Below are 12,580 nucleotides of genomic sequence, written 5' to 3' on the forward strand. Positions count from 1 at the left end.
CATAAATTACAAATTAGCTTACGTAAAGAACTTCTGTATTCGACTGTTTTTATTACACATATGAGGGAGTTCACCCCCTTGTCAGTACCTCTTTTTTACACTAAAGCTCAAATTTTGTCCCAGTTCCTTAAGAATGACCCCTGAATCAAAAAGGTCGTAGAATAAATACTTGAAATTACTAAAATACTTTTGCGCAAAGAGCAAGGTATTAGGAGGAGGTGAACCCCTTATATGCGCAATAATTTCTGTTCGTTTTAATTTTTAATGCTGCTCCTTACTTTCAGTTGCAAAGACTTTTTCATATTTACTTTTTCATTTTTTTTTCTAAATGATGCTAGAAAATTCTACAGTAGGGTTCTCTGATACGCTGAATCTGATGGTCTGATTTTTGTTAGGATTGTATGACTTTTAAGGGGTGTTTCCCCCTATTTTCTAAAATAAGGCAAATTTTCTCAGACTCGTAAACTTTTGATGGGTAAGGCTAAACTTGATAAAACTTCTGTGTTTAAATCAGCATTAAAATGCGGTTCTTTTGATGTAGCTATTGGTATCAAAATTCCGTTTTTTAGAGTTTTGGTTACTATTGAGCCGGGTCGCTCCTTAGTTCGTTACCACGAACTGTTTGATGAGTTGGATGTTGCTTAATGCACTCTAGTTTTAAGGCTTTTGATCCCGATTTAGAGAAAATTCCACAAGCCTTCTCAACGTGGCCAGTTATTTATTCGTAATGTTTCCTCTTTTTTTTATTATTTAACATATAATCTTTTTAGCAAGGAAAAAGGACAATATTGTACTACGAAAATAAGAAATGTATGAAGGATAAGAGAAAGAAAAAAAAATGGTTATTGGAGAACAGACTTTGCTTCAGACGGTGACTGGTGAATTTTGACATTAAAATTTCACCATACTCTGTGATAATTCAAAATACCACCATTATTGCCATGTACGTTAAAATTAAATTAACCGCTTATTATCCAGTGCCATTTAACCGCCTAATTTGTTTGTGAACCACTAATTTGGTGATGCTCACAGAAAACGTTTAATTAAGACCCTGATTTGGCTGTGAACAATTAATATGGTGATGTTTACAGAAAATGTTCGATTAAGATCCCCCCAACTGTGAATTTATGACGTAGCTCAAAGAGTGCCTGATGTACAGGAGTACTAGTTTGGGAAAATGTGGTTAAGGGGCAATTATTTTTTGAATTTGCCTTCAATTCATTGTTGTTTATTTTTGTCTGGGCCCCCTTCTTGTTGAAAAGGTGATTGTAGAAATTTGAGAGGGGGCTCAATCGAAAGGAAACTGAAAGTATTAGAGCCTATTCCAAGGACTGGAAGTGATTGGAGGGTAACCAGGCTGCCTCCCTTACCCCTTTCTGCATTCGAAAACACAATGAAATTTGGACGTGTTTTGTTTTTCAGATTTTATCCAACTATTGATTTATCCCAACTTTTTACCCAATTTATCCTATAATTTGTACTGAAGACTGGAATGTAGATGTGTTAACAGCAGAACCTGACTTTTTTCTCAGGAGGAGGATAACTGCAGACTTTGCTGCCCTTTGCCGCCCCAGCAAAACCATAAATATTTAAAGTTTTCCCAAAAATATTAAAATTTAAGCTACTTTTGCCTCCCCTGGGTGTGCATCAGGGATGCTTGTCCCCTGTAGCCCCTCTAGATCCGGCCCTGGTAAAAACTGACCAAAAACTAATAGGTTACCTGTGGATAAAATGTAATTCACTGCTTAGCAGTAAATTACCGTTCTACGCATAATTGAACAAATTCGGTTGCAAAATAGGTTCCGTATTTTTCTTTTAATTTTGGCTGTAACCCCCAGGACTTCTAGCAACTAGCCAAACTCTTGACATGCAGCCCAACCTAAACCTTCAATCAAAAGTTATCGCAGGAATTAGCATACAGATTCCTTTTTTGTATGCGCAAATTATTTAACTTGACCTATTTAACTGGATGCCACAATACGTCCGAACTTGATACCTTTCAACGAACACGTAGCATATTCCACCATTCCATTGAAAAGCCTTCAAGATCTGTTTTGTTTCTGTCAAGACTTTGTTTGGAGATATCATGACCCCCCACAACCCAGGGGGAAAGGTCTTTAAGTTACAAAATTTGCCCATTGCTTACGTATAGTATTTGTTATTGGGAAGTATGCATACATTTTTCGGAGAGGGGACGAATTTTCTGCTTGGGGGATTTTCCACAGAGAGGATTTTTCATGGGAAGGGAAGTTTCAATGGGCTGAATTTTTCAGGGGAACAATTACACTGGGGGAATTTGCCTGAATTCCTACGAAATACTTCGTATGTCTTGCTTTTTCTTTGATGACTCAATTTTACGTGTGGATATGTCAAGGGCAATTGTCAGGGGTAAATTTTTGCCTGGATTGAATTATCTAGAGAATATATCCGTGGGGAGGAGGGATTTTTTCGTGAAGGTGGAGCCAGGTTTCCTGGTGTTATTTAGAAAAACGATTAGAAATTAAATTTTAAGAAAAACAAGTTCTTTCAGCTTAAAGTGAGGAGCAACATTAAAACTTAAAATGAGCTGAAATTATTACGTATATGAGGAGGATTGCTCCTCCTCAACACCTCGCTCTTTACTATAAAATTTGAATTTCGTCAAATTCTTTAAGAACAACTCCTGAAACACAAGGATCGTTTCATTAGAACAATAAGAAGCTTTTTTAAAAGTACTAAGAAACTTTAGTGTAAAGAGCGAGGTGTTGAGGAGGAACAACTTGCCTCATATACGTCATTAAACAAAAGAAAAGTTTTTATTTTAATGAAAGTAAGGAGCGACATTAAAACTTAAAACGAACAGAAATTACTCCGTTTATGAAAGGGGCTTTTCCTCCTCAATGCCCCACTGTTTACGCTAAAGTTTGACTCTTTCTCTTAACTCTACCTTTTAAAACAGTAAAAAACTTGAGCGTAAAGATCGGGGCTTTGAGGAGGAAAAGCCCCTTTCATATACGGAGTAATTACTGTTCGTTTTAAGTTTTAATGTCGCTCCTTACTACCATTTAAAAAACTTGTTTTTTCTTGTTTAATTTCTGGACGTTTTTGAATTAATGCATTTTTTGATCTTGGCTCTCCGCGCATAAATAATTAAAACGAAATTCGAATATTAATTTTTTTGGGCTAAATGGCTTTTTCATAGTTTTAATCGGAAGATTTTTAGAACAAAAGGAGCGAGAGAGGAGGCCTGTTTGCCCTCCAATTTTTTGATTACTTAAAAAGGCAACTATAACTTTTAATTTTTTACGAACGTTTTCATAAGTAAAAAATATACGCAACTTACGAATTAACTTACGTAGCGAACTTCTATATTCGTATGTTTTTATTGCGTATATGAGGGGGCTCACCCCTCGTCGATACCTCGCTCTTTACACTAAAGCTTAAATTTTGTCCCAATTCCTTAAGAATGACTCCTGAATCACAAAGGCCGTAGAATAAATAGTTGAAATTAATAAAAATACTTTAGCATAAAGAGCGAGGTATTACGAGGAGGTAAACCCCTCATATGCGTAATAATTTCTATTCGTTTTAAGTTTTAATGCTGCTCCTCACTTTCAGTAGAAAAAGCTTTTCATATTTATTTTTGCATTGTTTTTTTTTTATAATGCTAGAAAAACCTGCGCCCCCTCCATTGAAAGTGTTTTCCTCCATGAGAAGTTCCTCCATGGAAAGATCCTCCCACGTAACTCCCCCCTCAACTCTCCCCCAAACCAAAAAAAATCCCCCTAAAAACGTCTGTACACATCCCAGTAACCATTACTATATGTAAACACAGGTCAAAGTTTGTAACTCGCAGCCCCTTTCACGGGGACTGCGGGGGAGTAAGTCGTCCCCAAAGACATAGTTATTAAGTTTTTCGACTATGATGAATAAAATGGCTATCTCAGAATTTTGATCCGGTGACTTTGGGGAAGAAATGAGCGTGGGAGGGGGCTTAAGTGCCCTCCAATTTTTTTGGTCACTAAAAAGGGCACTAGAACTTTTAATTTCCGTTAGAATGAGCACTTCCGTGACATTTTAGGACCACTGAGTCGATACGATCCCCCCTGAAAAAAAAAAACAAATAAACACGCATCCGTGATTTGTCTTCTGGCAAAAAATCTCGTGGAATTTCTGGCGAAATTCCACATTGTTGTAGATAGGGGCTTGATACTTCTACAACAAGGTTTTCCGATACGCTGAATCTGATGGTATGATTTTCGTTAAGATCGTGTGACTTTTAGGGGGTATTTCCTCCTATTTTCTAAAATGAGGCAAATTTTCTAAGGCTCGTAACTTTTGACAGGTAAGACTAATCTTGATGAAACATATATGTTTAAAATCAGCATTAAAATGAGATTCTTTTGATGTAACTATTGGCATCAAAATTCTATTTTTTAGAGTTTTGGTTACTATTGAGCCGGGTCGCTCTTACTACAGTTTGTTACCACGAACTATTTGATAATTTCTGTTCGTTTTAAGTTTTAATGTTGATCTTTTATTTCAGTTGAAAAAAACTTGTTTCTTTTTTTCCATTTAATTTGAATAAAAACAGACCAAGGTCATTTATAAGAAAAGTTCTATTTTGCTTTCTTAAAAAAACAAAAACAAAAAAAAACAAAGAAACAAAAAAAAACGGGATTTTCGTAGCTGATGAATTTCAGAAAATTTTTATCTAATCATATTTTTTTTTTTTTGCTTTTCAATGTCTCCTTTTGGGGGTCTAGTGACCCCTAAAACGGAATGAGCCACTTACCCCCACGAAATGAGACATTTGACACCTGGAAGGTAATTCTCCCCGTGGGAAAATTTCCCCCGGAAAATTCCTCCACATTCCCCCTGGATAATTTTGGCTGTTCATTAAAAGGCAAATTTAAAGTTCTACTCGCCTATTTAAGTCAGAGGCAATGTTATAGCTTTGCAGATAGTTAGAGCCATAAAACTTCAACGTATTATTATATAAATAAAACTGACTTTTTTCACCTGAAAGTAAGGAGCGTCATTTAAACTTAAAATAAACAGAAATTATTAAGTATATGAGAGAGGCTGCCCGCTCCTCAGCACCTCGTTCTTTACGCTAAAGTTTGACTTTTTGTTCCAATCATTTAAGAATGATTGCCGTTTAATTACAATAATATGAAGTTCTAAAAGTTAAAAAAAACTTTACCTTAAAAAGTGATATATTGAGGAGGGGGCAACCCCTCTTATATACGAAATAATTTCTGTTCGTTTTAAGTTTTAATGTTGCTCTTTGCTTTAGGTTTAAAAAACTTGTGTTTTTAATTTAATTTCTGATCGCTTTTTAGATAATGCCAGGCAATCCGGCTCCCCCTGCATGGAAAATTTCCTCTCCCACGAAAAATTCCTCCACGGGAAGATCTGTCCACGTAACCTCCACCCCCGTAAAAATCCCCCTCCCCAAAAAATGTCTGCATATTTACTAATAACGAATATGATATGTAAACATTGGGCAAAGTTCATAACTTGCTCCCCTTCCCCTGAGGACTGTGGGGGTAAGTCATCCTCAAACACTTAGTTATTAGATCTTTCGACTATGCTGTATAAAGTTGATATTTCTAAATTTCGATTGAACAGCTTTGGGGAAAAAAGGAGCGTGGGAGGGGGGCTAGCTGTCATCCCACATTTTTGGTCAGTTAAAAAAGAAACTAGAACTTTTGATTTTCGATCAAATGAGCCCTCTCCCAGTCTTGTAGGACTAGTCGTTCAATAAAATCACCCCTGAAGAAAAAAACAAATAAACACACATCCCTGATCTTTTTTCTGAACCTCTAGAGTAGGGTTCTCTTATTTGCTAAATCTGAGGGTACAACTTTAATTAACGTCACTTAATGTTTTAAGGGTGTTTCCCCCTTTTTCAAAAGCTCAGCTCGTAACTTTTAATGGGTAACATTAAGCTTGATAAATTTTCTATCTTTTAAATAAGCATCAAAATTTGATTCTTTTGATGTATCTATTCTTATCAAGACCCTGATTCTTAGAGTTTCAGTTGATGTTGAGCCTTATCGCTCCCTATTTACAGTTCGCTTCCGTGAACTGTTTTATTTTATTTACTTTTCCCCAGAGGCACTTCATATGGAAAGAGTAATCGCATAAGCTTCTGAGAGGGCTCATTCGATTGCAATTTAAGTGTCCTAGTGCCCTTTATAAGAGTCAAAAGTGATTGGAGAGGAACCAGCCGTTAATAGCCCCCCTGCCCCACACTTTTTTCTCAAACACAACCAATCAAAACTTGGAAATAGCCATTTTGTTCAAAACTGTCCAAAGATCAAATAACAATGCCTTTGGGTGTGACAACCACCCTTCCAGCCCCCTGGGCAAAGACTGTAGGTTATGTAAGTTGCTCATTGTTAATGAAATAAGATTTCTTTTTTTGTTAAGAAAGCAGGTAGGTTGGATCCTGGATCTCCAAAAATGCTTAGAATATTAAGGTGAAACATTAAAGAAATGTTGATAGGGATGTCAAGCACAACCAAAACACACTTTGTCCTTGCTGGTTGTGTAAAGGGAATATCAGCAATATCTAAGCAAAGGCTGATGTATTACGATGAAACTTTCAATGTATGCTGAAGGGAGTTGAAGATAGATTGAAGGGCAGCCAGTCCCCTACCCCTCCTTCTCCTTTTTATTCACTCCTCCCCTGAGTCTGCAAAAAAGCCAATGGTATAAAAGGAAAACCGTTCGAAAATGTTGAGGGGGATATAAAACAAAATCAAACCACATTATATGTAGAACGGCTGTCGATAGGGGTTTTATAGTATAATCTAAGGAACGGCCAAAGGTATTAAGTTGGAAATTGAAAATTATGTTGAGAGAGAAGTTAAAAAAGGAACGGATAATCCCCTCTAAACTGATAAAAATCTTATTTTAATCAAAATGGTTCCAGAGTCTAATAAATATGCTTCTGGGGATCCCCAACCTCCAGAGCCCCAGGAAGGATTGTAAATTATTCAACAAATGCATTCTTGATGATCCGGTGTGTAATGGGGGTAATGTTTGATCCGGTGTGTGTCTTAAAATAAAAAAAAGGTATTGAGGTGAAATTTCGGGTACTGTTGGGAGATTGGTCGAGCTAAATCAGAGACATTATCCACGTCCAAATTATCTAAAAAGGTGTATATGCAATATTTTTGAAGTGGCTAAGCGTCTTAATATTCAACCAAAAGATATCAATTGCGTCCCGGTTCTCAAAAGGGCGTTTCCAAAATTTCCCAGGAATGGGTAATGGCAATTCATTGAGCCCCCTAGTCCTAGAACCGTTTTGATATCTGGTCCATTATCTATAAAGTGATCTCAAATCTATGTTCTTTTTTCAGCGAAAAAAAAACACGATTCCAACCATTTGTAAATGAGGGCTTTAAGCCTTTGCAGTAAGGTTTTCAGACAGTTTTGTTGTTATTGAAGGGGTCAGTTGCTTCAAAGGGTGCATTTTAATACCAGACCATTCTAGCTCTCATTGAACCTCGCGATAAATACTTTATTATTTCCAAGGAAGGGGTGGGGGATGGAAGTAGAAATTAACATTTGATCTCTCTTGCGTTTTGGGAAGATTTCTGGTCTACGCTGTAATTATAAAGTAATGAGTAACATTAAACTCCGAAATGAGCAAAATTTATTTTTAATAGGCGGAAGATCACCCTTTCCTCATTCCCAACCTCCCCATAGTGGTCAAAGAAACTTTGGAGGATGCTCATTTCATCGGAAATTGAGATTTGTTTTCCTTTTATTTAAGTCAAAAATGATTGGAGATCAACCAGCCCTTGTCCAAAGATTATTTTGATATCTCGTCGTTTCGTTACACGTTAAGACATCTGATCGATATTTTGAGGTATCTATTTTATACTTTCTCTGTGGCTGCTAAATTTTGCGTCTGGGATATTTGCGGCAGGGAGGGGGAAATATCCAGGGGAATTTTCTACGGCAGAAGTTTCCGGGAGAATTTTGTAGGGTGAAATGCCTGCTCCCCTCTGGTCGTCTTAAGTTTTAACTAATAAGTAAGACAGATTTTTTAATAGATTATTTAAAAAAAATTCCACAAAAGAAGTTTTCAATGACAAGACAAGAGCTACATAAAAACAACGATGAGTAGAAAAAAAAGTTAAATCATTTTCATAGCGTAAAACTGCCATATATCACCCTCATTAAATAAACAAAACCCAGAATAAAAAAAACCATAAGTAGCGCAAAAGCACTGTCTAAGTAAAGAGCGAACTGAACATAATGTATTATTCTTTTTTCTGACCAAGACACTTCTTATAGAAAGAGTTGTCGTAGAAGCCCCAAAAGGAGCACATTTGGTTTGGAACTGAAAGTTCTAATTCACGAGACTCAAAAAGCTAAGGGAGGGGATCAGCCCTTCTCAAACTCTTAATTTTCCCAAACATATACAATGAAAATTTTGATATATGCATTTTATTCCACATAATTCAAAGGTCTACTGATTAAGTGTTTGGGGATATAAACCCTTCACAGCCCTCGAGGTAAGGGCTACAAGGCTTGCCAATGGCCAATTATTAACATATAAGGTTTTTATGGAAGGGTTGGTTCCATAAACGTCATAGGGGTTAAATTCAAATGGAAATCACACGTTCAAGTGCCGTTTTTAAGAGTCAAAAGTGATAGCAGGATAACTGGTGTCTCTCATATCATCTTTTCCCCAAAAGCATCGAACTAAATTTTGGGATAGCTATTTTGTTCAAAATAGCCCAAAGATCATATAAAAAGGCCTTCATGGTTGAAAAAACAAACCAGAGTTTCGGGGCAAGGGTTGTAAGCTATGCCCTGGGAAAAAAAACTTCAGGACTTCTTTACTTTAGCATTTCTAAGATTGTTCCTTAAATAAAAACCTCAGGGACTAAATTTACCCCAGGATTTCTAAGATTGTTCTTAAAAAACCTTCATCACTTCTTTACCCCCAGAATTTCGTAATATGTCCTTTAAAAACCCTTCAAGGCTTCTTTACTTCAAAATTTTCAAGATTTTTCTTTAATAAAAATCTTTAGGGGTTTCTTTACTCCAGGATTTCTAAGATTGCTCTTTAAAATACCTTCGGGACTTCTTTATCCTCAAATTTCTTTGAATCTTCTTTAAAAAAAACCTTCAGGGCTTCTTTATTTCAGGATTTCTAAGACCGTTCTTTAAACTAACCTCCAGGGGCTACTTTATCCCCAGTATTTCTAAGATTGATGTCATAGTTTCTCTGATTCTTATAAAAACTATGAGGGCCAGGGCTTCTTTACTCCAGGATTACCGTGCTTGATCTTTAAAAACCTTTAGGGCTTCTTTAATTAAGACTTTCTTTGAATATTTTTATGAAAAAATCTTCAGGGGATTCTTTACCACCTGGATTTCTAAGATTGTCCTTTAAAGAAAAGTTCAGGAGTTCTTTACCCCGCCAGGACTTCTTTGAATGATCTTTAAAAAAGCTTTAAGGCCTCTTTACTTTTGGGATTACCGTGGTTGTACATGCTTTTGCATGGATCTCACATTGATAGAATAATCTTACTTTCTCGCAAAATATACACTTTTACCCACGTCTAAAATTTGGATGCACTCTTCCGCTAATCGAAGCATCTTGCTAAAAATGTATAAACAAGCACGCTAGGTTAAACCCTTTATGATGGCTTCCATCATGTAAAAGACTTAATTTCTGTCGGACAGCTGCTCTTCTGATAATAGCATGAAAGAGTTCTTACTGGCTGGCCAATTTGGATGTTCTGATATTACGAGCGTTCCGTAATTTAAAAATATTTTCCTGATCAATTTGGGGTGTTATGGTTAAAAATAATCCTCGATTTTTGAGGAGGGCGACCTAAAATTCTATCTACTTTCATTTTAAGTGGTCAACATAACATATTATTACTACTTGATCATGAAGAAAAGGGGCCTATATTTTCCTTTTCTGTATTATAGAGAGAATATAATGCAGGTAACTATCGAGTATAGAAACTACATCAATATTTGTAGTCACCTTCTAGGAGCTGGTTTTAATGGGTTAGACTCGGTGAAATTCTATTTCCCATGGAAGCTTTTAGAGCTTACAGATTTGAGAGACCAAAGTACTGAGCACATTTTTCCAATTTCAATTTGGTAAATTCCTCCATTTCTCTTGTAAAAAAAAAAAAACAGTTAGTTACCGACAGAGGTTACCAAAGCAGACAACTATTGAGCATAGACTTTGTATCAATCTATCTTGTCACATTCTAGCAGCCAGCTATAATGGTATAAACATGGAAAAAATGTATTTCCCATAGAGGCTTCTAGTGTAAGAAACTTAAAAATAGATTTGAGGAACAAATCTTAGGGATCAGTTTTCCCCTACCACAAATCTTAAGTCCCCTTACCTTCACAGTACAATTCTTGAAAGTTTGAGCCAATTGGACATCCAAGATGAAACAGGTTCCCCTTCTTCTAGTACAAAAGGTATTTTTGTAGAATTAGCTATATACACTATGCCCAGCCCTTGCCTGAGGGACTGTAGTGGTCACGTTGCCCTTTAGGTTTATATTTATTGGACATTTTAATTATTGTAAAAAAGCTGTCTATCTGTTATATAACAACAAAAGTATGGTTTTGTCTAAGATTTTTTGTTGAAAAAAAAAATCGAAGACTAAAATGTGTAAAAAAAGAAGAAAATTCTTAAGCAAACATTCAATTTTGATGTCAATTGGCCAAATTCACAAGAAAAGAAAATTAAAGATAACTTTGATCATTCAGTTTTCTTCATACCTGTTTAGATATAAAGGTCTTGAGTTGTTTATAAACTTTTTCAGAAACAAGCCTAAAAGACATTTGTTATCTATGATCCTAGCGTAGTACCATTACAGCAAATATTCATAAGGATAAAAAACTGCTGAACATTTAATGTTTAAAATTTGAAAGATGAACTACTAATAAAAATCGCCGCTGAAACTAAAGTCAATAAACAAAGCAGATATAAAAGTTCTTGTGATTTCTGAAGTGATTAATAGCAAACGATGAAAGGTGTTTCTCTTCCCTGGATTATTCCTTCATAATTTATTTTGAAGGAAACTATAAACAAAAAATTAATATATTTACTTAAATGTATAATATATATTAAATTATATATATAATTAAATATATACTCTACTTTCTCTCAAAGGAAACATTAAGTACTGTTAGACCACTGATAAAAAAAAAAAAAAAAAAAAAAAAAAAAAAAAAAAAAAAAAAAAAATGAACAATCAAAACATGTAAAGCGTATTAAGAGACAATCATTTTCAAACATTTTATGGAAATTTAACAAAACCCACCTTTATACGTGGGCCTTAAAACATATAGATCATGTGTTAAAATATAATCTGATGACAACCAAACATGATCCGCCACGCCTTGCAGACACACCTCCTATTGTATCTAACATAAAAAGAAAGAAGAAATATATTCTCTTCTTTTTAAAAAAGAACTTTGTACATCCTGGGATCTGTTTAACGAATCCAAAAGTCATTCCTAACTGTTTTTATAATATTAAATAAAAAAAAAATCAAATTTTTCAACTGAAAGTAAGGAGCAACATTAAAATTTAAAACAAACAGGAATTATGAAGCATAAGAGGGGGGTCGCCACCTCCTTAACACCTTGCTCTTCACGGTAAAGTTTTCAGCACTTTCAAAAAGTTACTTATTGTTCTAATTAAACGACCCTTGCGTTTCAGGAGTCTTTTTTAAAGAATTGGGACAAATTATAAACTTTAACGTAAAGAGCGAGGTGTCAAAGAGGTGGCAACCCCTAATATCAGTAATAATTCTGTTTGTTTTAATTCTTAATGTTGCTCCTTACTTTCAGTTGAAAATACTAGTTTTTTTATTTTATTTCTGATCGTTTTTTAAATAACGCCAGGATATCTGGCTCCACTTCCACAAAAAAATCCCTTCTACCCTGGACAATTCAATCCTTAAAAAACTTACCCCGGACAATTACCTTTAATATCTCCATATGGTATAGAGAAAGCAAGACATATAAAGAAATTTCGAATAGGAATTCTGGCAAATTCTCCCAGTGTAAAATTTCCCCTGAAAACTTCATCCACTTGAAACCTCCCTCTCCTCGAAAAATTCTCTCCGTAAAAAAAACACCCCAGCAGAAAATTCGTCCTCCCCTCCCCACCCTTAATATGTATGCATAAATCCCAATAACAAATGCTATACGTAAACAACCGACAAATTTTATAATTTAAAGACCTTACCCCAGGGTCTTTAGGGTCATAGTTGTGGGAAAAGTGGAGGTGATGGCCAATTGTAGAAAAAAGCCAAGACAGATTGTTGAATTAAGTGGGCAGCCCAGTCAAGGGTTAATTTTATCCGTTTGATTGCCGTTGTTACTGTCTGCCATTTATGCTACACCTTTCCGTGCATGTGTGTCCCTTCACAAATGCCAAACTAGAGTCGTACCTGTTGGATCTCCAAAGACATAGTTATTGGGTTTTTTAACTATTCTGAACAAAATAGCTATCTCAAAATTTTGATTGGACAATTTTGAAAAAAAGTGGTGTGGGAGGGGGCCTAGTTGTCCTCTAACTTTTTGG

This window comes from Artemia franciscana, chromosome 14 (genome assembly GCF_032884065.1).
Source record: "Artemia franciscana chromosome 14, ASM3288406v1, whole genome shotgun sequence".
Taxonomy (NCBI): Eukaryota; Metazoa; Arthropoda; class Branchiopoda; order Anostraca; family Artemiidae; genus Artemia; species Artemia franciscana.